Source organism: Pteronotus mesoamericanus, unplaced genomic scaffold (assembly GCF_021234165.1).
Source record: "Pteronotus mesoamericanus isolate MK-2021 breed Mesoamerican mustached bat unplaced genomic scaffold, CSHL_Meso_final contig_56, whole genome shotgun sequence".
Taxonomy (NCBI): Eukaryota; Metazoa; Chordata; class Mammalia; order Chiroptera; family Mormoopidae; genus Pteronotus; species Pteronotus mesoamericanus.
Window position 1 is genome coordinate 26,586,402 of NW_026555201.1, and position 26,413 is coordinate 26,612,814.

At 35.0% G+C, this 26,413-nt stretch overlaps 1 pseudogene; it reads right to left on the reverse strand.

The window, feature by feature from the left end:
- Positions 1-12,389: 12,389 nt before the first annotated feature.
- Positions 12,390-13,994, reverse strand: LOC129075719 (importin subunit alpha-1-like; annotated as a pseudogene).
- Between the last annotated feature and the right edge of the window lie 12,419 nt (positions 13,995-26,413).

The following is a 26,413-nucleotide window of genomic DNA, read 5'->3' on the forward strand; positions in this document are numbered from 1 at the left end:
TTGAAAAAAAATATAATAAAATGACAATAAACACCTATCTACCAACAACTGAATTTAAAACCAAAATAAACAAGCAAGGAGAACAGAAACAGATTCATAGATACAGAGAACATTTGGACAGTTGCCAGATGGGAGGGGGGTTAGGAAGGAGGGTTAAAAAGGTGAAGGGATTAAGAAGTACAAATTAGTTGTTAAAAAATAGTTATAAGAATGTAAATTATAGCATAGAGGATATAGTCAACAATATTCTAATAATTATGTATGGTGTCAAATGGCTGTGATATTTACCAGGATGATCACTTAGTAAGCTATGTAATGTCTAATCACTGGGGTGTACACCTGAAACTAATATAATAATGTATGTCTACTGTAATTGAAAAATAAAAGAAAAGAAAAATGGGAAAAAAACAGTGTGACTGAATACATGAAAAAACAAGTCCCATATATATGCTGCTTACAAGAGACCCAATCAGAATGAAAGACACACACAAACTGATAGTAAGGGAGTTGAAAATGTTATTTCCTGAAAATCGAAGTAAACAACAACAAAAAAGATTGGATAGCAACACTTATATCGGACAAAACAGGCTTTAAAACAAAGGCTATATAATGAGAGACAAAGAGCAACCCAGTAATTACACTTCTGGGTGTTTATCTGAAGAAACCCAAAACACTAATTCAAAAAGACGTATGCATTCATATGTTCATCCCAGCATTATTCACAATAGCCAAGGTGTGGAAGTAACCTAGGACTCATAGTTGCAGAGTACATTTTAATAGTCGCCAAATGGGAGTGGGGATAGAAGGGATATGTAAAAAAAGGGGAAGGGATTAAGAAGCACAGATTGGTTGTAACAAAATAGTCATGGGAGTTTTGTTACAGCATTGAGAATATAGTCAATAATATTGTGATAACTATATATGTATGGTGTCAGATGGTTACTAGATTTATTGGGGTGATGGCTTTGTAAGTTATATAAATGTTTAATCACTATGTTATACACTTGAAACTAATATAACATAGTATGTCAACTATAACTGAGTAACAAAAAAATATTTTACACATGAAGAAAAAAAGAGTGCACTCCTTTTTTGTTCATGCATGCAATATTCTGGAATTGGCTTTCATTAGACCAGACTGGCATGGATCATGTGACATGCCTTTCCAAACATGTTGCTTTGAAAAAGTTATGATTTGATTTGCCACATCTAGGTCTCAAGGTAGAGACAATTCTGTCTAATTCCATGCAAAGTACATAGATTGATAGTAGTACCCAGCTATACACTGGAATGTATAAGGCACTGTGATGGATGTAGATGAGAAACTATCTCCAGAATAGTTTTATATGTCATGCAAAAATAGTTTTTCTTTTACCTTAACTACAGTAGATAAGAAACCCTTGTGAGATTTTAAATAGGTTTCAAATTTGCATTTTGGAATAATTACTACAGTAGCATTATGGCGGGTGTTTCCAAAGAGTTACATTAGGCTCAGGGCAATGAGCTAGGAGACAATTCCTCTACCATAAAATTAAAATGATGAGAGCCCCATCTAGGAGGCATGTGTAAGAATGGGGGTGGGGGGAGAATTACAGTCAGAACAACAGCTTTACTTATTAATGAAAAGTGTAAGGCAGAACAAGAGAGGAAAAGATCAAGAACAGGCATTTTAAAACCTAAATTTAACCTAAGTTTAACAAGTCTTGGGAGACATGTTAAAATGTCAGCCGAAGTGACCCATCCTCAGATATTTTGTTAAATCAGTATAGGATGGAGAATTTTGTTTGAAATGTTCATTTTTTATTAGCACATAGGTCCTAAGGACCGGATTTTAAGAAAACAGGCTTGGAATGATTCTCAGCATTCTGGCATGAGTATCGGAATTTTTGGGTAGATTAAAAGTAAAGGAAGAAGAAAAAGATAGAAAAGAGGTAGGGTGACTAATCATTTCATTTTGTGTGTGATTATACCAGTATTAGCACTGAAACTCCTCCATTCTGGGAAACCCCTCAGCCTACAGCAGAGCAAGATGGTAGTTCACATAAAATTTGGAAGAGAAAAATGTTAGTTGAGCAAGAGCAGCTTGGAGAAAGTCTTAATATAGATGTCTACCAGGCAAATATGAATTTAGAAAGAAAAGAGAAAGATAGAAAATCACACTTAGAAGTCACTACTATACAGGTAAAATTTAAGTAATAAAATTAAGTGACCCCAATCAGAATAAATTGCATAAAATAATAAAAATAAAGAGGAGGATAAGGATGAAGGAGAGAGGAAGAGGACTTTGAAAATTTTAATGAACATCAATATCTAAATAAATGCCTAAGAAAAGACATCTGCACAGGAGAATAAGAAGGCACTTTCAATGATGAAGAAACTGAGACGAGAGACAGAGGCATCAGTGTAGATGATAATACCTGGAAAAAGCAGTGACCCAGAATATCAGGTGCTATTAGAGAGGTAGCCACTGATTTTGACATTCAGGAGATCATAAGTGAGTTTAGCAGAAGCATTTTTACTTATGTGCAATTTTATTTACAGTTTAATTTATGTAGCTCTGTATTATAATGTTTTGAAGAATTAGTAAGAAGAGAGGAAGTGAGGACAAAGAGGATATTCCAAAGACTGCAAACTAGCCCAAGCTAGCAAGTGACGGGCTGAATTCAGCCCATAGAAATCTCTTACCAGACCTGCAAAGTGTTTTGTTTTGGTTTTGGTTGGCTTTATTAGGTAGTCAGTAGCACTTCATATTTAAGACATTGTAGATAAAATCCAGATTTCCAGGTTTTCTTGGAAAACAGAAGCTCTGGCATCTGGATCAGCATGTTTGCATGACAGGGATCAATCCTTCCAGGGGCTATACAATTTTCCATTGTCTCACCCAAGCTCACGTCTCTCATTTCCATCAACAGCCACTGGCCTCCAAGGACATTTGAGTGTGAGACCCAGTTATAACACAGAATTCTAAAAGGAAGAAAAAAAGTATCTATAACGAATGATTGGTCCAGCGGAAGTTTTGACTTTATTATTCTAGCCAAAGATGGAATTAGCTTGAGCCTATCTATATGCTAACTCAAAGCAAGAGGATAATTATTGAAGCAAAGTCAACATGTGGGAGGGATGTAATGTAGAATAGTGATGGAGAAATCAACCTTGAACAAGCAGAAGAATTCTTCTAGTGAACCTAGCAGTATATGTAATGAAGCTATAATTTAAGAATATGATAGTAAATATAAATTAACTAAACACACTTGAGCTAGATACTCATTAAGGCTTCATTGTAGCCCTATACATATGAGAATTGAGCAATTAAGAAAAAAGAAAAGCCCCAACATTTTCAGTTATACCAAGAAACTAGTATTCAATGTTCTAAGAAGCTCCAAGCATAGCTCATGCTTTTGTGTTTCTGATGAATTATACCCAGCAGCCCTTTGCTTGCTATAGTGTGCCCTCATATAAAGAACTGGAGAAACCACGTTTGTATAAATCCAAAGAGTTTGTAAATCAAGACTGCTACAGCCCAAAATGATCCATTTCCCAACCTTGCCTCAGAGTATTTTCTTGCACATACATATCCTTCTCATAAAGTTAAAATTTATTTTTGTTCTGGTTGATGTACTCGGGCCAAGCGAAACCACAAAGTATATTACCTGAGTTGCAGTTTTATAAGAATTAGTTAGAAAAAGTTGTTGACAGTGGCATGATTCTGAAGAGTGGGCTTGAATCTGCAAATGCTATAAACTAAACCTCTGATGGATTTAGTGTATCACCCAGGCCTCTTCAAATAAAAGTGCACCTTCTAGATAGTTCATTACTACTGTACAGTTAACATAAAGCTTCTCAATCTAACATCAAGATCAACCACAATACAGCTTGATTTACATAAATAAAATAAGTGGAAATTCAAGACAATCTATTATCATCTTTTCGATTTGGTAGATTAAATTGTTTTCTGGATCATTCTGTTTAGTTTGTAGCAGTTGTTCTTTTTCCATAATAACGATGGACTAAATGTTTCATTTGCCTTCAAGTCTCTGTTGGAGCCTCATCATGGCAATACTACATCATTATAGATTTAGACATCGAATTAATTAGGGTTTACAGATATAAAGCTTTCACAAGGAAAGTAATATCTAATGTAAACATGCGTAAAATACTATAATTCTTCCAACTTTAGAGAAACTAACCTTTGATATATATTTGCACAAGTATTTGAAAATGGAAATACGTTGTGATCACTATGGTAATATTAAAAATGATTATATCAAAATGTCAATTTTCTGTAGACCTATGGCCCCTTACCAGAAAGATTTCATAGTAGAGAAGGAAAATATATGTATATAGAAGTATGTGATGTGAAAGTGAATTGAGAGACTTTTGAATCAATCGCCTACTCATTTTCAAGTAATTCCCTTTAGTCATACTTCAAACCATATAGGTCAAGCTAATGCAATCTTACCTGGCAATTTGCAAATGAATGATCTTAAAATTTACCCATTTCTCTTATACATATGCCTCTGAAGTTTTTCTAAAAATATTTAGCAAAATTTGGGACACAGCATGCATTTATTCTTATTCTCTTTCAAACTGATTCACAAAAGAGAATGCTAAATAGTCTTCTGTGACCCAGCATGCACAGCAGGTCAGAGGGACTGAGAAGAAATGTGAGATGAAACTAAGCCCCTTGCTCTTCAATGTGCCTCTTTACCATTTCTCTCAGTTCGTTTTAATTTAAACAGAATTTCATACCCATGTTCTTATCTCAACACAGTAACATTTCTTTACAAGGGCTTTAATTTTTCACCAAACATGAGAGAGCAATGAGAAAGTTATTGAAACTGAGGAAGAGTTATGATCCTTCCTAGCCTAGTTATGTTCTATAATTCCCCAGTCGGATATCTTAACATCTAACCTCGCACATGTTGTAACTTTCTAGCCCTCTCAGAATCAATGGCATCAGTATATCCATCCATTTCCCTTTCAAGTAAACTAACTCAAAAAGAACCCACTGCTATTTATCTACTTCTCTTCCTGTTCAAATTTTTGTCTGTGTTTGTTTTCCATTGCTGTTGCAACAAATTATTACAAATGTAGTGGCTAAAAATAACACCAATTTATTATCTTGCAATTCTAGAGGTTTGAAGCCTAATGCAAGATCTCCCTGGCTACAATGAGGTGTTGGGAGGGATCTTTCAGAAAGCTCTATGGGACAATCTGTTTCCTTGCCTTTCTTAGCTTCTGGAGAGCTGTATTTCTTGACTCATGGCAACCTTCAAATATTTTTAAAGCCAGCATGTCCTTGCCAGCTAGCATTACTCTGATCTTGCTTCTATCATCCTATCTCTAATTCTCCCCTCTTCCACTTTTAAGAACCCTTGAGATTGCATAAGGTTGCATGTGGCGGAGGAAAATCCAGGAAAATCCAGGATAATCTCCCTCTTTTAATGTGAGCTGATTAGACATCTTAATCACATCTTCAGTTTTAAGTGGCCTTTGCCATGCAATCTAACATCATCATAGTTTCTGGGAATTCAAATTTGATCATCCGTTGAGGGCCATTATTCTGTCTACTATAGTCTTTAAAAGTTTTTCCAGAACTTCCGCCTGAAAATTCATATAAATGCAGCATTTATTCATCAGGACATTTCATTTTTCAAAACTTTCCAAGATTGTAGTTTCTTGGCACCATGCTATTGTAAAAAAAGTATTGAGTAGGATTCACAAAGCTTAAATCCAAGTCATGGCTATTCCTTTAATTAGATCAAGATATTTAGTATTTTTAAACCTCAACTTATATGCTTATTTAAAAAATAATAAATAGTTCAGCCCTGGCTGGTGTGGCTCAGTGGATTGAGTGCTGACCTGAAAACCAAAGGGTCTCTGGCTCGATTCCCAGCCAGGGCACATGCCTGTGTTGAGATCCAGGTCCTCAGTAGGGAGTACATGAGAGGCAACCATACATTGATGTTTCTCTCCCGCTCTTTCTCCTTTCCTTCCTCTCTCTCTAAAAATAAAGATTAAAAAAAATATTTTAAGTAATAAATGGTGCACAACTTGACTAGCTCACAGAATGTTGTGATGACCAGATGGGTTGTTGACTTCGATGGTCCTTTAAAACTATTGTTAGACAAATGGCAAGTCAAAGAACAATAATGTAAACTTTAGAGATACATTAGCCTTTGTTAAAATCTTGGCTCTTTCATGTGACCCTGTGCTAGTTTCTTAAATTCTCCAAATTAGTTTACCATCTATAAAATAAAGCTAACTTCTCAGGGGATTTAGAAAAAATAAGTAAGATGAAGCACGTAAAAGTGCTCAGAAAAGTGCTGAAAGTGTATTCTAAGCACTTATTAGCTTTTTTTAATTTTTATTGTTTATTGGGCTTATATTGGTTAATAAAATTATATAGGTTTTATCATTAGTTTTTATATCAATAAATGATTGAAGTAATTTGCTTATTGAGTTTTACAAAACTTAAATTTTAAGGGAAGTGAGATTTCTTATTGTTCGACTCTGGTTAATAAGTAGTTAACACAATTTATTTGTAAATTGTTATATATATATATAAATATTTTAAAGATGTTATATATATATAAAGATTTTAAAATCTTTATATATATATACATATCCCTTTTTAATCAAATTAATCTTTTAAAACACATTATACCATTATTTTTGAAATTTTAATTGTTCCAAATTTCGATGTGAGATCTTTCAAGCCCATTATTTTATTTTATTAATATATTTTTAATCCTCATTAGAGGACACTTTCTCACTGCTTTTTAGTGAGAAAAGAAGGGAGGAAGGTAAAAAGAGAGAGGAATAGAGAAAGAAAGAAACATCAATGAGGGAGAGAAACAGCAATTGGCTGCCTTCTCATACACACCCCGACTGGGGATCAAACCCATGACCATGGCTCTGTTCATGGGAGACTCTCCAACCAGCTGAGTCACACCAGCCAGGTCCCCACTCCTATTTTAATTTAAACAGAATTTTGTTCTCATATTCTTTTTTCAACACAATAGTATTAATGTACAGAGGTTCTCTGATATATCAAATTGCTCTAGGTTCATATTACTATTTCCCTGTCACAAACCTAGAATCACCCATTTCTCCACAAAACCCTGGTTTCCTTTAATGCTAAATATTATTTAGCAGCCTAGATTTAGGCTCCAAATATTCTCATTGCCAATAACTTGTTATTGATTCTGGCCCAGTTCCATGGATAGAGCTAGATAATAAACATAGATTAATAGTCCACAGGATTTTTCCTTACCTGGGGATTTCACCTACATTTTTTTTCCACACAAGAACCTTTATTCTTATGACATCAATATATTTATTCATTTGTTTTATCCTTCAGGACACAGAATAATTCCAGGACTACTAAACCAATATCATTATCAGCCACCACAACAAACCTATTAAGTAAAATACAGGGTTTGTTTTGGTTTTGGGGGGTTTGCATTTATCACAAGTCTACACCTCCCTAAGGCTGTTCAGAGAAGTTTGTTCAAAATTTTCTTGAATAACTCATTTCAGTCAAATGAATTTTCCCTGGACATGTTTAGTGTTCAATTTTCCTTGGGCTTTTCACAAATTATTCTGAGATAATTATCTTTTACTTTTATTCCTGAAATGGTATTTGCCTCTTTCTTCCATTTCTTGAGTTTAATTGCCTCACAGAATGGTTGGTAGTTTTTCTGATATTTTAAGTCTTTTTTATTTCTGTAGAATTTTTAACTTTTATTGCCTGCTCTCTTCTTTTCTTTCACCAGCAAAACTCCAGGGGATGCTCTCTAGTCCAAGTCTCCCAACTCAAAAGAGGCGCTTTTTCTGAACTTCCACCACCGGTTTAATGCTCTTCTGTATCTTTTCCTTTTTTAATCTCCCAGTAGCCAGAGCTCTGACCAACAAGTTCTCTGACCTGGTCTCAGTATTTTTCATTAAGTTTGTTGACTTTTTTAAAAAAGATTTTATTCATTTATTTTTAGACAGAGGGGAAAGGAGGGAAAAAGGGAGGGAAAGAAACATGAGTGTGTGGTTGCCTCTCAAGTGCCCCTCACTAGGGACCTGCCTGCAACCCAGAACGTGCCCTGACTGGGAATAGAACCAGCGACTTTTTGGTTCACAGGCCAGCACTCAATCCACTGAGCCACACTAACCAAGGCATAAATTTGTTGACTTATACTGTGTGTTATTTTATCAGTGTTCATCACTATTTTGTACTTATCACTTTTCCTGTTTTCTGCTTAGTCTCTACTGGACTCTTTATACAACGATGCATCCTGAGAATGAACGTGTTCAACTTGTATGTTCATTGCACGACCTCTACACAATTTGGAATTTGTAGTAGTCTTGATGTTCTAATTATGCCATAGGTATCAATTATAGCTAATTTTAGTTGCTTTTCTCATTAACCTGCATATGTGTCTTTTGGGAAAATGTTTAGAAATTTTTATTTAGACAGCTGTCATTACCAATAGATAGCTGGAATTCATAATCATCAATTCTCATTCCGTGTAACTACTTTATAGGACAGATGTGGTATTAAGAAAAATAACTGATTCAGAAGTCTAAAGATCTAGTTCTTCTTCAAGAAAATATTTGTAATTATAATGTGCCTTATGATTCCCATCTAGTGTGCATTGACCCAAAACTCATTGGTTACTGATTTTCTTGGCTCTTGCTGATTTCTTTAGCCCTTTAATTTCAAGTGTTCCTTTAGCATTTTTTTCCTGAATATATCTTTCCATCATGGTCCTAATTTTGTTTGAATAATTTTATTTGTTATTGAAGCTCTGCCACTCAGCTTAACCCTCTTATTAGTTGAGAAAACCTACACACTTCTGTAATACTTCTCAGTCCTCTGTATTGCTTAAAAGATTAAAAAATAAATTAATATTATATAAGAACTTTTAAAGTCAAAGTGCTTTGTAAAGAGAACAGAATAATATTTATCATTAACCCTACTCTATGTTATAAGCAATACATTGAGATGTCAACTGGTAATCTCAAGGTAATACAGCAAGTTTATATGAATTTCTAGTCCTCGTTACTAATTCCTTGCCTTATATGTCTTAGACATGGACATGTCCTTTATCTCAAGTGTTTTTAAATTTCAGCTGAAATAGGGTTCTTCAAACTCTAAGACCACCAACTTGCAAATACCTTTACTAAATATTTATGTCTAAAAAAAGTGAGTATATTTTTGATCTTCCTCACTGGTATTCATCATCACTCTATCCCATTCTTATTTGTACTCACTTTATTCTTGCACCCATTTGTGTCTATTTTAATATTTGCATTTTTTTTCACAATTTAAAGACAACAATTTTCTTCTGTTTTTTCTATCTCACTGCTCTTATTTTTAACTGCCAGATTTAGTCAGGTATTTCTCATATGCTGAAAAACTCATGAAAGCACATTTGTAACTGAGGAAAGTTTCTACTCATCTTTGTCTCTCCTGTTACTACACACTCCTCACACCCATTATGTCCTCTTTTTAATCTCATCATACATTTTGTCAAACTTTCCATATTCCTACACTCTTTTTAACAAACATAGTAGAAAGATCAGAATATTAACAAAGGTGAATAGGAATTTCCTAAACCAATAAATTTCTATTCTCTAATATCTCTTGTGCCATGAGAATATATTCAAGAGCAAGAAAGAAAGAATATAATTTCAACACCAGAGGTCTGGAATGAATCTTAACATCAGACTAATTTGTGAGAGACATGAGCATTCCAAGGCTGGAAAATTAGGAAAGACAGTACAGGCACAATTCTGTCTGGCACTCTGACATGTAAAAACTGAGACATTATTATTTGGGAGCATGTAAACACACAGTAGTCACTATGATTATATTATTCCATTTAAAGATGTGGTGCTTTTAAGTATTCTAGGAGGGGAGTGAAAGGAAGCATGAGGATTTTTCTAGTAGGTATTGGTATGTGGGAACAATTCATTTTTTACTTGACTCACACAGAGTAATTGTAGTCCTGCATTAAAAAAAAAAAAAGTTAACATTCTTCTAGCTTCCAACAGGGAGCTAACACACTTAATAGAATTCCACTTTTTTCCCCCTAAGATAATGCACATTTGGCATAGTTGCCAAACTATAAAAATAATAGTCATTGCAGACTTTCTGCTTCTATGTTCACCAATTGCACTAAGACCTAGAAATACATTAGTCCAGTTCAGTTTCAATTATTCTGACTTCTCATTAGAGAAAGGATTGATAACTACAGTTTTGCTGATAGCATAAAAAGCTTTCCGTGATCTAGATTTAATTTAGGCCAATTCCCAGCACAGTGTGAGCTACTGTACAGTCCATGAAATCAGACAACCTAATTTTCTCACTTTATGCAGTTAGCTACACAGAGGCTCTGCCACGAGCCATTTGCCATTCGCCATTCTCTTAGTTTGTAGGTCTTAATTTATCAGTTTAAAAAGAATCAACGTTTGCTTGTTTATAGTCACATGTTCAAATAAGAAATGGGAAAATTTGATAAAAAGTAAATTTTAATATTTTTAAATAATAATGAAATAACATAACTCTAGCTTCATGTTTGTTTTTTCTATTTATATCAAGTTCTTCTGTAAGTACAATCATTTAAATTATGTGAATATGCTCCACTACTTCTCATCTAAAAGAGTCTTTTCCAAAGGACTCCAAAGGATTCCAAGAAACACTTTTTCCATATATGGTAACAGATGTTATACAAAATGCAATGGCAATGTTAAACTAAAATAAAAAACTATGCTTTCCTCATAAAAATTCTCATAACCTTGTATATGATATTGTGTATTATTAATCTTTAAGAGTACTGTTGAGTAAGTTGTGTTTCTCGGCTTGATTTGGCAGGGATATCCCCTTTTTATCATTGGTCATCTCGAGGACCACGAATCATGAGCTGGAAAACTCTGATCCAATTAAAACAACTTCATCTTTAAATATATGAGAATGTGCTAGGCCTCTCTCTCACTTCTGTCATAGGCAGTAAACCTCTAGGTTCAAGAATGACTAAAATACTCCAAGCAACATCTAAACCAAACTCAGACACTTATTCAAAAGATATATGATTATTATCCTTTACATGTGAACCATACTGGGCCTTAAAATTAATGCAAAATGAATGTAAAAATTGCTAATATGTGATTCATATATGAAAAGAACCAATGCAAAATGAGAGAGGTTGAGGCAATCTTCAGAGAGAGAAACACTTTTGTTAGTTAATTCCAGTTGAGATTCATCTTTTTGATGAGCACACTATAATCCAGCATTACCTAATAGACAGCAAGATTATAAGACACTGGGAACTTGGGTTTGTTTCCCTAGGAGTAGAATGGTAGCAAATAAAGAGTAACGGAGAGGTGCAGAGCATGGACCATTGTGTCAATATGCTGAACTCATCATAACAGGCTCTGGGAAGGCAGGAGGACCTCTCAAACTACCCTGGTTGCAGGAGTATAGTATTCAGCAGCAACCAACACAAAGAAATCTAAAACAATCTGCTAATTTCACAGTTTTACCTATGAGCAGTCTTAAGAAACAGCAAGAGATTTTTTTTTCTTTTTTAATGTTTTTCAAAAGCTAGTGGCACCACTGTTACTCACTCTCCATCCCATCTCATCTCTCTGGATATACACAATTGCTTTTCAGAGGTCCAGAAATCCAGAAAAAGATATATAGAATATGATAATGATGGAGTATGACTAATAATACTTAGATCTCTGTAGTGGCAGGAGTTACAGAAAATACCTAGAAATTACCTAGGAATTGAAAAACAGGCAAAAAACATATAATTATAATTACCATGTTAGAGTTGGCACATTTATAATTTGCTACATGGCATGAACTGTTGCTTTAAAATATATATTAAATAATTTAACTCTTTATATAGTTCTATCAGTTAAGGACTTCCATTTTTCATTAAAAATAAGGAAACGGAGTCCTAGACAGGTCAAGTATATTGTTCAAAGTTGAAGATAGCATATGCATAGAGAGAATTCAAAACCACCTGTCCAATTCCAGTCTTTGCTCTCAACAACTAAAACTGCTCTAAAATCTTTTCTGAAATTTAAGTTTTAATTTCTAAGAGTTGATATATCTAATTAAAGTAATTAATTTTTTTAATGGTAAACTTAATCTTTATTTATAGGATACTGTAAGATATGAGATTCCACACAGAAATAAGAAGCCCACTGAGAGGAGAAGTTTCATACAGTATGGACAGTTTGGAACTGTACAAGTATAGGTTGGTTGTAAAAAGTGCTACAATAACAAACCATATTTAATAAGAGTTCCTAGTAGAGAAACAGTAAGACAAACTTGTACCAAACATAGTACACAACAAACAACATTTATTCCTCAGCTGTACAATTTAAAAGTTAAAAGTCTCAGAAGTGCCATCCTGAACTTGGAACGTATAGCCATCAGAGGTAGTTTCTGGTACAACATTTTGATCTTCCTCTTCCTCTACAGAGAAACACTTCTCAATGAAGTTTAATGAAGCATATATAGATTCATTTTCATGGTTTTGTAGAGCTTCAATTTTGTCCAAACTGCCACATTCTTCCATCATTATACTAAGTTTCTCAGCAGCCTGGAAGATATTTGAAATTGCATCTAGAATAGCCAGAATAATTTTGGTATCTTTCACAGTTAAGAGGTCCACCAATGGTTCTTTTATGCCACAATGAACAAGGTACACAATCTATTCACCTGTTCCACCAGTTGTATCATTTGTCACAGCCCATACAGCTTCCTTTTGTGTCTTAAAGTCTGCCTTAGAGAGAACTGTTGTTCTCTCTATTATTAGTCACACAACAACAAGGAATCGACTAATCCACCACTCAAATCTTGCTGTATCTGGTTCTGGCAGCCAGCTGTGATGTTTGACATTCTCCATGTAGCTTCCTTCTGAATATTAGTCTTAGAATTCATTAGGAGGCTGAGAAAGACAGCAAGTGCTCCTGAACCTATTATAACCTGAATCTGTTCATCTGTCCCAGTGACAATATTTCCTATGGCTCCTAGTGCAGGAGTCACAGTTGGCATTTCAGTAGCTGCACAGAGCTTCACAAGTTGGGGCACAACTCCTGTTTTCACAACTATTTCAATCCATTTGTTTGGACCATCAGTAAGGCAGGAAATGGCCCAGTAGCTATCTGTTAATACTTCTGTGTCATCATGATGCAGAAGATGAACTACAGTAGACTACAGTAGGAAGAATCTGCTCAACAGCATCCAACAGGGGTGTAGGACTCTTGTTGCGACAAAGGTTTGATAGTGTCCAGGTAAGATTATGTAAGTAACAACATGCTAAAGATGACGTATCAGGAACTTCAAGAAGAGCAAACAGTGGATCAACTGCACCATACTTGATAACCAAGTCTCATAAAACTGAACCATCACCTGCAATGTTTCCTAGAGCCCATACAGCTTGTTCACTGATGTGTGCATGGGGAGATCCCAACAGAGAAATGACAGCTGGGATAGCATTTCCACCTGCTACAACCTTGGTCTGTCCCGATGTTTCAGAAATAATGTTAGTGAGGGCCCAGGCAGACTCAAACTGAATGGGACTACAGTCATCTCTGCCCAAGAAAGACACAAATTTTGGAATCAAACCAGCCCAGATTATGTTGTCTATCAGTGACTATTTTTCCCTAGAAAGCAGTTTCTTTGTAGCATGAGTATTTTGGAACTGACTTTCCAAATCATTGCTATTTATGCCTTTGATAGTGTCCTCAACAGACCAATTTATAGTGCCCTAGTTGTTGCGGTTTTCCTGTAGTGGAGAAGTGGCATCATCAGGAAACAAGCTTACATTTCCCCTTTTCCGTATCTGTTTATCCTTCTTAGCTTTTCTCGGCTCCACATTAACTTCTATTTAGAAGTACCTTGTTTCTGCACTGTCTTTCCCCTTGTTCTTAAATCTGTTAAGACAGGCAGCTGGTGAATTAGCATTCTCATTGGTGGACATGGTTATGAGACAAAGGAAGATAGCTACACAGCCAGCTCAGGCTTTTCACAAGAGATGTGTGGGGCCGACAGGCTGTGGTTCAGTTGCTCTGAAAACATCCAACACTGACCAGCACAAAGGCCATGTGTCTAAAGTAATTAATTTTTAAACTCCCAAATGAATGATTAATAATGCACCTTTTGCATACAGCCAGTGCACTACCTGCCAGTTTTTCAAAAACCTATTCAAAGACAAAAGGCAATGCCCAAATGCTGTGTGGCCATATTTAGGGATCTCTCTTGGAGTGGAGAAGCATTTTTCTTCTGTCAAGATGAAGCTAAAATAAAAAGACAGGAAGGGAAAAGTTTGATTTGGGTTTCATTTATCTCAGGAGCTCTCTGACAATCTGCTGAGCTGCTGTTTTATGCACTGAGACTTTGCAGACCATGTCAAGACAGCTTGCAGACAACTCATTTTTTATTTAGGAAATGTGTGTTTAATGGCTTCAGTGTCTGAAGTTTCCTTTGAATCAAATTTTGTAGTTGCTTGCTTTGGTTTCATTTCATTTGGAATTTGGCAGAAGAGGAGTTGTGAATGAAAACTTCCCTTATTTGTGTACTTTTCTCTGCACATAGAAGAGACAGAACATGAATTAATTATGACTCCTTGTGAAACAAACACCTTGGTGATGGAAATATTGATGTGCCTTAATATGTTTTATTATATTATGCATGCAATGATTGATTTTCCCTACTTCTTCACTTATAGAACTAATACAAATAATTTATATTAATATAATGTAATTTTTTGTTTCTGGTGGGGGCGTTTCTCTTATGCTAATTATATTTTTTTAATGTTAGCACTGAAGACACATAGTTTACAGATCCAGTGTGTTTCAAATACTAAGATTAGTTTCTTCTTTGATTTCTTTTCACCATAAATTTGCAGTATTCATTAAATAAATAATAATCACAGAATATCCATATTAATTATATATCCAGTGTCTGTCAAATACATATGGATGTCCACACTAATGTCAAATTCTATATGGATTATATTTAAGCATCAATGTCCTTGAAATATTAGTAAATCCATCCCTTGCTTCTTTCTCAAGACCCTCAAATGGGCCTTTGAAGTCAATGAATTCTGAATTCTAAATCATTTTTCAGAAATATAATAAGAAACAGTTCCAGGTACATTTTGTATTACTAATCACAGCTTTTCATGACAATTCAATTATATGGGTGAAATCTTACTTGGCAGAGGATATTTACTCATTGTAGCTGATGTGACCCTCTCACTGCATGTTTCCAGGTTTTAAATACCTGACATGAATGCTTTGATTTCTTTTCAAAGACAGGAAGATTCTTTTGCTCTGTACTATGCAGTTGTAAGCAAAAATGCAATGATTTTAGGAAATGGGGATACCTCATTTTATTGCACCATTAAGAACATTCTTACTCTACAGGGCAAGGAATCAATTTAAGGATTGTACCAGTTGCTGAGTACGTCTTTTGGCCAACGCAAAAGACCTCAGCAGGTAAAAACACACTGCTTTGACCTATTTGGTAACCTGACCTCTTTCCATCATTTTTGGCAAATAAGTGCCACTGCCTTGTCCCTGATTCACTAAGATAACATCATCTTCATTTAATTCAGAGAGTCCAGTTCAAGGACAGCAGTTCCCCCTGTCACATGTGCGTACAGAAAACAGTACTATTGAGCTCCTAAAAGATGTCAGCATTCACTTCATCTGTATATTTCTCAAAGTCTAGGAGAATGGACATTTATATGACCTTCCCAAAGGATATACTTAAGAAATTGGTGAGCAGGTTTTACATAAACCCATGTAGTACTCAGGTATCTCTAAGCTTTTTGATAACTTTCTCTACATTATTCCAAGAAAATGCTGGTATTTCAAGTTTAGTTCACTATAGTCTAATTTTAGGTTCAGATATCAGAGATATCAGATAATCACAAAACAAACTCTTGCAGCCGTTCCTACATACTCAGGCTAACACAGTGAATCCAGAATCTCTGCTTAGTACACTCATGTCAACTTACTATGCCAAATTAAATAGTACAGTCTTTCCATTCTTACATTCCCTTGAGATCCATTCTCACACATATTCCTCAAGCATTTGTTGATGTAAACTGACAAAATCTTGGACGTCTTTAGGTGTTTAGACACTGTCTCATTGCTGACAATTTGCGTCTGACCCTCAGGAGCCTGCCAGACCTTGAGTCTGGTCATAGGTCTAGATGCAGTTAGAGTTTGTGGGGGTAAATCCTTAAAAAGATCAGCAGTCTCCTACAAGGCAACTGTAATAGGGGAGACTCAGTTTTTAAAGGAGAGAACTACTAAACTATGCAGACCAGAGAGGAAGACATACTTTTACTGAAGAAAAGAGCTCAACATATTTTATGGGTTCAAGGCAACCTAATTCATTGGAATCTGCCATAAATCCCCAACTTAATTTTCGGTGTCCCAATCTTTCCTAACTGCTTCTCTAAATGTAAGAAAAAGATACACTATGAGATTGTACATTAAATTTGTGTTGTAATTCAGCCACATGCACAATTAGATTTTGGATTTTCTTTTCAAAAATCCATCACCACAGGGAAACCATAGAAACTATCTGATTCTATATCCTTGACCTGGAAATTTAAAGCTCTGAGGGCATCTTGTTTTTCCCCAGAAGTTTTTCAGCATACTAAGAGAAAGCAACTAACCTAATTATACTCCTTATTTACACTAAAATGTTTTGTTTTACTAACTACTTGGCCACACAAAGAAAAAACTTCTATAGTCACTATGATATAAGTGTTCATAGGGGATAATTTAAGTAGTCATTTTGTTACCATATGCCATGGAACACTAGTGATCCTTTACCATTAGTGAAGAGGTAAAGGATCATTTATGCTTTCAATCTGATCATTCCAGAGACGAAATTACAGACTCTCAGTCTTAAAGTTCTATAACCCTAAAATCGTTTCTGATTCCAATAACTGTATTAGTTATGGTTTAATCAGTTATACAGGTCCACAATCACATTATGGAATTACACTTTATATAACTGCAGGAGAGGCTAGGGAAATAAAAGTCTGAAAAGATGAGATGAAGAATCAAAGAATGTTCACTAGTGGGTCCTGATACAATTGAATGAGCTGGAACTTGGAGAGAGATATGGAAGTCTGAGACATCTGGCTCCTGGAAAAGTTTCAAAAAGAGGAGATAATAAAACCTCTCAAAAGACCTTGACTTTCTGGGACTACCACCTTTGTGAGTTTATAATCAGTCACGTTGTGGTGGGCCTAGCTGTTGTGGGTGAGGGAGGAGGACAGTTGGGGAGATTCTAGACATGGTGTGGGCAAGAGCAAAGACAAAATGAATCCTGTCCACAACTGAGCCAGTATCTCCTCATCTAACCCACAAGGACCTTCAGAGCACAGCTGCAGCTTCACTCTGACTCTCAAATGTCACGCAATTTCACTGTTAGCCAGCTCTGATCTGGTAGAACACAAGGATGAAGAGTCTGGTAAATATAATTTCTCATATAATCATGTTAACAATAGAATAATCTCACATACTATGTCAAGGGAGTTGACTATAGAGCAGACACTGCACTAAACCCTTTAATATGTATTATTCATTGAATCTTTATTACAATCTTATTTAATTAGTGTTATGTTTATTTTTTACTTGAAAAATACCAAAATGAATATGATAATAAAATTACCCATAAATCCACCACTTATACATATAAACATAGAAAAAGAAAAGATATCCTCTCCCTCCTCCAACCCCATCTTCCATCTGTGCAACCCCAACCAAATTGTGACTACAGTCAGCCCTTCGTATCCATGAGCTCAACATCCGTGGATTCAAACCACTACAAATCAAAAATATTCTGGAAAAAAATTCTGGAAAGTTGATTGCTAAACAATACAGTATAAAGACTATTTACATGGCATTTACATTGCATTAGGTATTATAAGTAATTTAGAGTTGATTTAAAGTATATCGGAGCATGTGTATAGCTTATATGCAGATACTACACAATTCGCATAAGGGATTTAAGCATCTGTAGATTTTGGTATCTTTAGGGGGTCCTAGAACCAATCCCATGGGATACATAGGGATAACTGTAGTGTTAACCATTTGTTGTATATCCTTATTGACTCTTTTCTATGCTTGTGAAAGAATAAGGATTTCTAGAGAAATTTGGAGGGTTTGGTAAAGAAAGACCCCCTCTGATTGTTTGTAATCTTCAGTGAGAGAATGGGAAAACATGAAATATGACCAAAGTGGCATAGGAACTCACGACCTAATATAGTTTAGTTTATAAAAATAAAGAAATGTGTGTTTTCTTCACACGTGTTTATAAACTAATATTCATCCTGGTTCCTTTAGCTAGCTAGGGTTCTTGCCCTAATTCCTTTTAACTATTGTCTGCTGAACAATATATATGGTAGAAATTATTCTAGTCAGATTGCTGCATGGGGGAACAGCACTGCTGATTGCCCCTCGTCCCCTGTCTGGGCAGCAACTGCCGCGGGGAGCGCGGCGCTCCGGGATCTGAAGATTACAGACCGGGGCCAGCGGAGGAGTGAGCAGGGCTCTGAATCCCGCAGAGCCTGTCGGACGGGGGAATAAACCCGAGTTGTCACAAACATTTCTCTGTTTGCCAGGAGAGGGGTCAGGGGCACTTCCCTCTTTGTCAAGAAGCCTGCTAGTCCCTTTTTCCAAAGGCTTTTATTGAAAAGGTTATCAGTGGGGCTAGGTAAGAGGAATGCACAGGTTATCTCATTACATCAGTATGTTAATGTTCACAGAGACGGGGTGATGTTTTGAAGAAAACAAATGGCAGGAACACACCAATTTACATGGGTCCTAGAGGAGACTAGTAAATAAGAGAGATGGCTAAACTTGAGAGCTTAGTAAACACAGGAATGCCTAAGGGTATAAGGTTAGGGTCTGTGAATAATATAAATTTCCTTCCCAGCATGACCGGTGTAGAGCTTCTGAAGGAAAAACAAAGCACACTTTAAAGAATTTACTTTTAGGCCTGATTTCCCTGGGAACCACCAGATCTGGTTTAGGACTGACTCCGGTATTGTTTCTAGCCTAAGTCAGGTGGGAGAGGGAGCCACCAAGAAACCAGGTGACTTCTTTCAAATAGAATGAAGACTCTGGCCAGGTCTAAGGCGAGCCAAGGGGTGTGGGCCTTTTTGCCCTTTCTCCATGTCCCCCAATTTCTTGTCTGCTGCCAATACCCGATCAATATCTGTCTTAGGTTGTCATCTCAGCACAAGATAACTTACCCATCATGGTTTACCAATCATCACATGGCAAAGCAGAGGCAGGAGCTACACCCCTGTCAGGGGAGACAGGTTATATCTCCTCAGGAAGCTGTTTTCTCTAAGGCTTCCCTGATTATTTCCAGCATTGGGGCCCTCCCGCCTGTTGGCAAGGTTATAGTTCCTGAAACAAGACAGGGCGTTTCCCAACACAGTTAGTCTATATCAAGCAGGTACCTCATTGTATTTTGGACCTTAACTAACCCTTCAAGTTTAGCTCTCCTGGTCTTACATCTTTGTAATTTAGAATAGATCAGGGAAGAAAAATCTAAGTAAAGAATTTGTTCCATTATCATGTTTAGATTTGACTACATAAGGGTTTAAAAATTCTTCCTTCCTTTCCTGTCCTTGACATAATTTCCTTGTGGACAGAATATGCTTTCCCACCCCATTTGGGTTTGGCCATATGACGTGCCTTGATCAGTGGAACTTAAGTAGAAATGATATGGTATAATTCTTACCAGGAAGTTGATCTTGACCTATAGTTGGAAGCAAAGCCACTCGAGGTGACTTTCTGAGCCTGAGTAGAAAATAAACCTCTGTGTTAAAAATCATAAGAATTTACAGTGGATTAATAGGTAGTATTATTAGAGCAATAACTAGTTTTTCTAACTATGGGTGCCAAAGGATAGAGGGCCCTTTCTCTGAATACATGGGAAAAGAATTCAATACCAGGCATATGTTAATGATAATATGATCATTATTATGTTGATGATAACATTCAGGGAGAAAAAATCCAATAATAAGGAGTAGATTAAAAATAGAGATTTCTTTAAATTAAGCGCTATTTGCCAAATTCTCTTTAATTCTTGGCTGAATATAATAGTAGCTGGTATGTTAACTATCAAAGTATATGGTTTATGCCCAAAGTTTTACTAAAATGAAAATTATAGTAGTAAATATTTCAATTTTTAAATAAAAAAGAATAAAAGCAGGTATTAAAATGCTTAACTCAAAAAGTTAGAAACAGAATCATTTAAAAAACCTACCACCTCATAATTAACAGTAAAACACTAGAGAAATGCCCATTAAAATCAAAAGTGAGGGTTTACCCAGGCTCATCACTGTAATGTGATATTGGGGGGCCCTTGCCCAATGAATAATATAAAAGAGAAATGAAAAACCAGTTCAATTATTTTTTAATAATGGTTATTGTCCCAACAAATTAAAAAAAACTCTTCTAGAAAAAAATTATAAAAATAATCAGTTAATAAAAAGGGATATACTAAATAAGCATTAAAAATCATGCCTGCTCATGCATCACATCTCCTAGAGTGTTTTTTGGCAAAATATCAAATCACCCAGGTGACTCAGTCCCTCTACAGCCCATTTGTGGCACCCTGTGACTTCTGGCTCCCCCCAAAACCAAAATCACCTTTGAAAGGGAAGAGATTTCAGACCATCGATGAGATTCAGGAATATATGATGGGGCAGCTGACGTTGACTGGGAGAATTGTGTGAGGTCTCAAGATGACTACTTTGAAGGGGACTGAGGTGTTATTGTCCTATGTGCAATGTTTCTTGTATCTTCTATCTTCTTCAATAAATATCTCTATTTTTCATAGTGTGTGGCTGGATATTTTCTGGACAAAACAAAGTCATTAACAATTTTCAAGATCTCTGTGAAATGTGATTTATTCAACAGAAAAGGATATGGATAAATTGAAAAAAAAACAAACAGAAATTTCAGTGAAACAGAGTTCTCCAAAGAGCTGTTTTTTCTATCTTAGCTATTTTGTAAGATCTCAATAAATTTTCCCTTTTCTAAAGTCTTAAACAGAGGATGAATGGGGCAATGTCACTGAAAGCCTCTTTAGGGATTTTCTTAATGATAATTCACTCTGAGCAGGAGCTCTTCATTCTTATTATGTTATGTTTCTTATCATAATACTGCTTTGCCCTTGCACTATAGTATAGCTCTCTGTCTTCAGATAACCGATGGAAACCTGGTTTCTCTCGTTGATATGAGTGCCTTAGTGTCTTAGAATACATGGCAATTCCCTGGGGAAAAACTTATGGCTACATCTAGCGATAGTGAATGCTTCTTCACACTAAAATAAGATGCCTATTTCTCTCTACATTTTTCCCATAAAACCCACATCTATTCAGGGGAAAACAGCCACCAATCATCAGCAATAATAAAATAATACACACATACGTACATGAACACAAATGTTCCTCCTCTTCGTACACACACACACACACACACACACACATTAACAAAACACATCTTCAGGATTTTACAGGAATATAAGGTGTCAAACCTTATATTCAGATCTGACAGTGTGGTATAAGTTTGGGCAAGTTACAAAGTTTCAGCAGTATGAGAAGAGAAACCATTCTCAATACACAATGACAGTTGTCAATTAGATATGGCTACTTCCCTACCTCTCATTTCAGGGAGAGAAATTGCAACCATGAATAAATAATAAAAAAGTTTTCCTCAGAAAAATGTGCAGGACATTAGAGCCCAAAATTCACAACTTTAGTACACTGAGGAAAACATAATTTTAAGACCTTAAAGAAAGACCTTCCCTTCCCTCCGGCCCAGATTATAAAAGGATGTTCATGCTTCAGGAGTTCCAGAGAATGCCCTATGAAGAGGGAGAAGGGTTTTACAGTGAGAATACAGTGCAATGTATAATAAAAATCTATGAGAAGTAATAGTAACAGTCAACCCAGAAAAGCTTCTAGAGCTCAGAAAAGAAGTCAGGTTGCATCATTTAGTAGACTAAGGAGCTTGGCATCTGAATAAACATGAGAATCTCCATAGAGTGTATTAGGGGAAACATATGATAATGATATATGGCTTAGAATATATATAGTATGTGATGCTGTGTTAAAAGTAAAATTGTATCTATAATACAACATAAATGGAGGACAGCATATAGAATCCATACGAACACAAATATGATAAATGGTAAAAGTGGTTAACATTGGCTGACTAGGTGTGTATACTTTTAATGTTCTTTTTTTTTGCTTCTTTTTTTTTATATTTCATCAAAATATATCTCCCCAGGCAAGGCAAACAAAAGAAAAATAGACAAATGGGACTACATCAAACTAAAAACCTTTTGCACAGCAAAGGAGGCCATCAACAAAATAAAAAGACAACCCATGAATGGGAGAACATATTCACTGGTATATTTAATAAGGGGTTAATATCCAAAATTTATAAAGAACTTATGCAACTGAACACCAAAAAAGCAAAAATCCAATTTAAAAAATGGGCAAAGGACCTGAATAGACTCTTCTCTGATGAGGGCGTACAGATGGCCAATAGGCATATGAAAAGATGCTCAATGTAACTAATCATCAGAGAAATGCATATTAAAACCTCACCTCACACCGGTGAGAATGGCTACCATCAATAAATCAACAAACAAGTGCTGGAGAGGATGTGGAGAAAAGGGAACCCTTATGCACTCTTGGTAGGAATGCAGACTGATGCAGCCACTGTGGAAAACCATATGGAGTTACCTCAAAAATAATATTCTTTCTATAATTTTCTTTTTGCCAATTTTCCTATGATTAAGAAGTATGCTTTATACAGTGTTAAGATGATTTTTATCTATAATTTAGTGATAAAAAATAATGAAAAGAAATTGGCACATCATCAACATCCTTGGTTAGACATCCAGGAACAATAGCTTTAGAAAATTTAAAGGTACCAAATTTTCTATTTAAATTAGTGCTTTCATGCCTAAGATTCACTGTTATAGCCAATGTTGGCTTAAAGTTATAAAATAACACTACATAGTTTCTTATATTGTTGTTGGAGAACATATTTACCTACTAATTGAACTTAATATTTTTAAAAGATAAAACTGCTTATTCTTTCAAAAATAAAATTGTAAAAGTTTCACTTTAATCATATTATTGTGTAAGATTATATAAATACTTCTCTAGCTGAATTTTGTAATTTATTTACTATCCAGATACAATGAGGAAAGAAGTAAAAGGTAAAAATATTAGGCTATATGAAAATATTGTTAATGTAACATTTATTTTCCATTTAAATAGCAATTCAGGAACACTGCCAAAGAACTATTTCCATATGGCATGCATAAATATCCTGGTTATCGATTCCTTTAGAGTTTTTGTGCTATAATAAGTTTGATGACTGAGGGAATGTTTCTATAACATTTCTCACATTGCTACATTTTTTCCTATCATTTTCATTTTTCATTTTTACTTTAAAACATAGGACGTAATTATTACTTTGCTTTTTATTGTGTTCATTGGGGTGACATTTATCCCCCCGCTTTGCTCTCTTTCATCTCTCCCACCTCCTTTCCCTCTGGCTATCACCATACTATTGTCTGTGTCTATGTATATATATATATATATTTTTTTTTTTTGCTTAATCCCTTCATTTTTTTCACGCAGCCCCCAACTCTCCTCTCCTCTGGCAGCTATCATTCTGTTCTATGTATTGATGCTTCTGTTTCATCAGTACATAGATGAGTTATTTTGTTGGTTGAATTATTTGAATTATTTTGTTCATTAGATTCCACATATATGTGAGATCATATGGTATTTGTATTTTTCTGCCTGACTTATTTCACTCAGCATAATATTTTCCAGGTCCATCCATGCTGTTGTGAAAAATAAGATTTTCTTCTTTTTTACAGCTGAGTAATATCCCATTGTGTAAATGTACCACAGCTTTTTTATCCATTCACCTACTGATGGACACTTGGGCTACTTACAAATCTTGGCTGCTGTAAAAAATGCTGCAATGAACATAGGGGTGCATATATCCTCTTGAATTAGTATTTCAGATTTCTTCAGATCTGTTCCCAGGAATGGAATTGCTGGGTCAAAATGTATTTTTAATTTTTTGAGGAAGCTCCATACTGTCTCCACATTGCCTTCACCAGTCTGCATTATTACTTTTTATGCCATATACTACTCTTAACTGCTAAGAAATGGTTGCATGTCTTTGAACTATTTACCTTTGAACCTAGAAAACTAATATTTAAGGAAAGACAAAGATATATATTGCATATATGTTTACACATATACATACTACGTGTATGCATACATGTCTATATACACATAGAATATTACAGGATTCCTGCTCACAAAAATAAAATAAATTATGGCAGACTGAATAGTGGATAGGAAGAGATGACTAAGAAAGGAGGGTGCTTGCCCAAGGAGAATCAATGTCAAATTCAAAAAAACAAGTAAGTTTGTTTTTTATTCCCCACCTTTCCTCCACTTTTTAATATACCCTGTTAACATAATATTTTCCACTGTTTCCAAGATGATTAATTTCTGGAAATACTAGTATAAAAAAATCCCACTATGGTCAAGAAATATAAAAAAAGTAAAGGAATTAAAAAGGAAAAAACTCATAAACAGACAACAGTATGTTGATTACCAGAGGGAAAGGTGGGTGGGGTGAAGTGGAAGAGGGTATAGCGGGGGATAAATGGTGATGGAAGGAGACTTGACTTGGGGTGGTGAACATAATTCAATGTACAGATGACATATTATAGAACTGTACACTTGAAACCTATAGACTTTTATTAAACAATATCACCCCAATATATTCAATTTAAAAATGGGGAAAACTACATAATAGATTTCAGCAGGAATCTACAAGGTACATTAGAATATTAAAGGCTCTGTCTACGGCCATACCACCCTAAATGCGCCTGATCTCATCTGATCTCAGAAGCTAAGCAGGCATGGGGCTGGTTAGCACTTGAATGGGAGAATATTAAAGTCTCTGAGACATCCTGTGGTAAATACATCTGTCCAATTTTCCCCAAACCTACATTGCAATGAAAATGTTCTTAAATATTCAACAGAACCCATGAACCCACGAAAATGCATTATCCAATCCCTACCTTTCATTGTCCCACTTACTTTTTAAACATTAAATTTATAAATGTTCTAATTCACAATGTTATACAGTATTTTTCTGTTTCTCTCATGTTTTTTAAACATTTTTTTCATCTTTCCCATATTTCTTACTCCTCCACTTGCTCTCATATCTTTAATTATTTCACCAGTTTATTTATTCGTTAATGTTTGTTTTAAAAACCTACATTGTTAATTTTCTTTAACATATTTTTCATTCCTCTTCAGTCTATTTTTTGTTTCTAATTACCTTTTTAAATACCCTGATTATTTTCATGGACCCTTCTATTAGTTTTAATTATTTTCCCTCTAACTGCTTTATTCTGCAAATCCCTACTCTATACCCTGCCCTCACATGTACACAGACACACAAAGGATTGGGTATATTCACTATATGCTACCTTAGCACTTTTATGTAATTGTCCTTGTACTTATCTCTCATACTATGAGCTCTGAGAGGTAGAATCTACCATAGTACTCTGAGTATTTATACAATGTTTTATTGTTGAATGAATAAGTGAATGAATGAATAATGCTGCTTACATGACTATTCTTCAAAGATTCTTGAACATATTTATGCAAAGTATATCATAAGTATTTTGTTGCTTGAATGCTGTTGTAAAAGCTTTCATTGTTAAGTAGGTCTGTATTTTCCCTGATTGAATAGAAATTTGTTTTATGGAGACCATTGACTCCATAGAGAGGTAACAGCACTTATTAGTGGGGTTTAACAAAATCTTTTCAAATATTAACCTGAACCAATCAATTTTGAGAAGTAACTTTATAGTGATTGACATACCTAATCAGAAGAGTGAAAACATCCAAACCTGTTTTTATGTAAAAAAAAAAAAAATATTTTGCTTGTTAATAAAGAATACAAAAACCCCAAGAATCCCAAACAAAAATAAATTTAAAATTATCTACATTTGAATGAGAATCAGATGGATATTAACTATATTTTATGCCTGGTTTATTTAAAACAACATATTAAACATGATATAAGGACCAAAAGTCCATTTACTAAAATTAAATTACATCTAATTGCAACACAGAGCTCTAGAATTTTAAACATATGGAAGAATAATATAATTAAAAAATCATGAAATGTATCACTTCACTCTAAAAAAATATTAAATATTTATTATGATCTGATAGGTTGATTCATTTGTGGAATCAATATCCCTCTAAAAGCTTCTGATATTTTA